Source organism: Notothenia coriiceps, unplaced genomic scaffold, assembly GCF_000735185.1.
Source record: "Notothenia coriiceps isolate Sejong01 unplaced genomic scaffold, NC01 NC01_scaffold00004047, whole genome shotgun sequence".
Lineage (NCBI taxonomy): Eukaryota > Metazoa > Chordata > Actinopteri > Perciformes > Nototheniidae > Notothenia > Notothenia coriiceps.
Genome location: NW_011336748.1, coordinates 569,963 through 574,499, shown reverse-complemented (window position 1 = coordinate 574,499; position 4,537 = coordinate 569,963). Strand labels below are relative to the sequence as shown.

Below are 4,537 nucleotides of genomic sequence, written 5' to 3'. Positions count from 1 at the left end.
ACGGGGAGACGCGCTCTGGCGGCGGTCTCATTCAGGATCCGAAAATACAATTTAAATATTTTTGCACACTTATTCCACTTATTCCTAGTGTGCCACTGGTTACGGTGCCGCGTGCCAATGCTGGCACGCGTGCCAGGGGTTGCCGACCCCTGATATAAGTCATTGATTGATTACAAAAAACAAGTATTTTCAATTTACCTGGCAACTCAATAGTTGTTTCAATGGCTACTAACCTATATTTATATAAAAAAAACATTAAATGTACCTTTAATAACAGACACATTTACAACTTATAAATCCCTGAAATTGAAAAAAGGTTGTTAATCAATTCATATGCTCAGCAGGATACTGAACGATTTAGGAGACTGGCAGTGTGATAGAGAATTAGTGAGAAATAATGAGATCTCTTAAGTTAGTGAAGTGTATAGGGTTCATCATACCTACACATTGAGGCTGGCAGACCTTTCTCTGCAGTGAGTAGGTGGTGTAGCTATAGAGACAGATATTTTATATCTGAAGTGCACATGTTCACTTTGTGAGTGTGTTCCTTAACCTGGACGCTTGCCGAGTTTGGCTATGTTGCGTCACTGTTGTATTCCTGCCAAGTTTTTATCAAAGCACAGACACAACAGCTCAAACAACCGAACAGAGACCGCCTAAAAAAGGAGGGTCTTGGTTTGCTGTCAATCAACATTAGCGTGGTTCGATTTTGGGGAGCCAATCACAAGATATCGAGAAAGTTTATGATGCAAGAATGAATTTCTTTTTTATTTGATGTGGAACAAATTACCCAAACTACACGTGTGACTGACCTGTGATAGTTTAAAGCCGCGGTGTTGAACTGTTGACAGTTCATGTCGTGGCATGTCATGGCAGTTCAACAGTCATGTCAGAAAATGTTTATATTCTTATCCTAAAATTATTGATATTTTCTTTAAGTTTGGCTCATTAAGTCATATTCATCAAACTATCTTGAATTGATTAAACCTATTCATGAAGTGTGCATTAAGGATATCTTAACATTAGCATTCTCCTATTATTGCTATTAAATGGTTGCACAACATACATTGTTAAAAAAAATGTATTAAAAAAAGATCAGCAAATTGACCAGCTATGGTGACAATATGTTGAACAGAATATAAATTTAGCAATACATTTCAATGTTAATGTATGTAAATTCAACCTAATATTCAAACTCCTGATGAAAAGCAGAAATATTGTTTTTAAGAGTGAGAGAAAAGGCTCTTGGCTCTTGATCAGTAACGCGCGTGACCTTTTTTGGATGACTTGATGTGTGGATTTGACTTTTTACACAGTTCCAACGTCACCACATCCAAAGTTCATGGTAACCAGAGTGAACTGGACGAGGTCAGGAGGTGTTTTGTCCCTATCCATGATGTCCCTATACTTTAAATAAACAATACAAGTTCATATGTGGATCATCTTAACGTCAGTAAGTCTAGTGAATATGTGCATAATATATACTCACTGTCCATTTGACTGTGTTTGTTGGTGTTTCCTGAGCTGTGTCCTTCCTGTGTGGAGCTGAATCAGAACCCAGTCAGTAATTTAGGCATTGGTAAAAAAAGAAACAAATAATTAATATACAGTGTAATATATAAAAAACGAGTTAATCTGTGAACTTGGAAACATAATGCAATCTCACCACATGGTCCATTCAATAGCCGGTTTGGAGCTTTACATTCACGAAGGACAACAAGTGTTTGTTTTATTTAAACATCTACAGCTCCATGACAACCGAGCAACTCCATCTGCTGAGGACCCTTTGGTGTGATTTTCTTGAACCTAATGCTTGAACAGAAACAAATAGGTAATACACTGGATAATTATCTAAGACAAGTTGTAAGACCTGAAGTATTTATTGTTAAAAGAATGTCTGAGAAGGAGGCTTCTCCTCCAGAAAATACTGCAATCTTTTCTTTAAACAAACAAGCTGGAATTAGGAAACATTTCGGAAGTGTATTTTCAGGAGTCAGAATCTCCCAGCACAGTGAAGACGAGTTTGTAAATTATTACACAGTGATAATATTGACATAAATGTTGCAAATATATTTCTGTCCTTAAGGAAAATATGACAGACAGCGATCGCTTGTGGTCAGATTTTGTTCTTTTTTTGTTTTTGTAGGCAAACTTCTATTTGGAAACTAGAGATTAAAGTGGGCAGAAAGAGCGACATGTGAAAGCCAGAGCAGGTGTTTTAATGAATCACACTGGTGTATAAAACACCTCAATGCACAAAACTCTCCAAAGAGAATTTCAAAGTAAATGACACATTCACTCTTGTCCACTAGATGTCAGGAAAGGCCCACACAAAATCAACCACAGTGTTTTTAAATTGAGGGGTATGGGATGTTCGTGTGCTGTAGAAACCACAGGGCCAAGGCTGATTTAAAAACATCTTAAGTTGGCAAAGCAGGACACTCATTACATTACAATGTTTATCTAAGCAGAGAAAAGGCTTTATCAAAGCTAACATTATACTCTTCTTAGTGTTCAACTCGGTCTGTAATATAGAGGTATACTTAAAATCCTTCCATTCCAAATGACATTGAGAAATTATGCCTTGGATGTTGTCAATTCCTTTTATCATTACCAGCATGATTTTCTCACACTTATCGCAAAAACTCAGACGCCATGGCGTAAAACTGGAAACTTGCAAGAAGGAGTAATTGCAGAGAGGTAGAAACAGTCTATAACTTGGCTTCATGTGTTAGTTTTATAATGTCTGTAATTTCATTGTTAAACAGTACATTTTTAAAAACATTCAAATGTGTTTTGCCTCAGCTGCACTGACGCTCAAAGCCTTTGTAGGCCCACCTTTTCCCCATTCAGGAAATGGATCAGAAATCAATAAGGGAATCCACAAATAAGCAGATTCAATAAAAGCAATATTAAAAATAAAATGTAATCAATTCCCGTCACTAATGAATTCAACAATTTTACAGAGCTCGAAAAATGTGGCAAACTGCTCTCAGAGCATTTCTCAAAATGTTCATTTAAACGTCACAGATGATGATGAAATATGCTGCAAAATGGCAGGCATCTTCACAGTTATTCATGGAGTCAGAACATAATCCTTTTTCTGCTTATTTACCTAAATAAATGAAGCAGCGCATCAAGGCCGAGGTTTAAGAAATCTCTTGTTTGGAGCTCTGCAAGTGTGCAGGCTCTACATTTCTCGCATGAAGAGAGGTGTAATGATTATAATAGTCCACTGTGATCATCACTTATAAATATTCATGAAGCCTTTCATGTAGGAGACGGCTTGTTTTCTTTTGCCTGCAACGCTCCAAAATTAGCAACATCCCTCGGGATAGAAGAGTATCTTTGTCCATTTTACAAACAGGTTCTCCTAACAGAGGAAGACAGCGAGAATCTTTTACAGCCTAAGTGCTGCTGCAGTAGGTGGAGAAAAAATGATAAAAACGTGTTGTGTCAATATGATACGGGAAATAAATAAAGACGTATTGTATGTGTTCTTGGCCCCAGGGAGAAAATAAAGTAATTGCACTTCACTTGAACTTGAGTGCAGAGGAGTCGTCACTGGAGGGAAATGAAACATCTTTGCACATTAAAGATTCATTGGAAATCTCACAAATCTCATCTCAGTTATGCCGATATACTTACTCCCAGGAGGGAAGGTGAAAGGTGGAATAAACCATCAGCGGTGAGAGCCTGCATGATGTATGTCAAATGTATTTATTTATTGATTTGACTACAGGGGATGCATTGATGAATTATCGAATACCACAGGCATAAAAAAGCTCTTAAAAATAACATTTGACTGTGTGTGTTAAGCTGGTCTGTCTGCATCAATCCTTTCCTCTCTATATGAACCCCATGAGGGCGAAGTCCACTACGCTATCGATTGGTCTGTGTGGAAACTCTTGCTGCTGTTCATCCTTTCTTAGGCCCATTCCCAAACCACACCCTACACCTCCGTTTGCGCGTTCACGCGGAGGGTCCACCATATTGAGGGCTGTTCCAAACCAACGAGTGTGGAGCGGTGTGGAAGGGGGAGTGGGCTATCAAGCCCTCAAACAGCGAGTCTGCAGCGGTGCTGACTTGAGACCGGTCTCTACCTGACCGGAGTCACGCTGTGTGTGTCCGTCAGGAAACACGCTGTTTACAAGTAGTTCCAGCAAACATCCACTGATAAACTGCGATGATAATAACCTCATATGTTTTAACTTAGGATCATACCTGTGTTTAGTCTAGAAAAAGGTAAATGTGTGCATTTTATTATAAAGTTGTGTATATTTACATATATTTGCTTATAAACATCAGGTTTAAAACTAAAAGAGCTTTGAAACACAATGAAAGATGTTTGGAGTTTTATTTGAGTTATTAATTTAAATTTTTTGTCTAAGAGATGCTGATTTGAAACCGTTGTTACATACAGTTACGGCATTTCCTGTTTCTGCCGGAGAGAGAGGAGGCCGTCCCAAAGCTTGCTGCTTTATTTACTCCCTCCATCTGATTGGAGGTCCACTTTAAGGAGGACACAATGTTTGTG

The 4,537-nt window shown here is 38.2% G+C and overlaps 1 long non-coding RNA gene across 2 annotated transcripts in view; it reads right to left on the bottom strand.

Moving 5' to 3' along the window:
• Positions 1–1,486: 1,486 nt before the first annotated feature.
• Positions 1,487–4,537, bottom strand: part of LOC104941837 (uncharacterized) — a 25,211-nt gene continuing 22,160 nt past the window's right edge. For both annotated transcript variants that reach the window (XR_797937.1, XR_797938.1), the window contains exons 3-4: positions 1,667–1,812; positions 1,487–1,545 (exon numbers count right to left, since the gene is read on the bottom strand). This is a non-coding gene — a long non-coding RNA (uncharacterized lncRNA). The remainder of the gene's footprint in view (positions 1,546–1,666; positions 1,813–4,537) is intronic.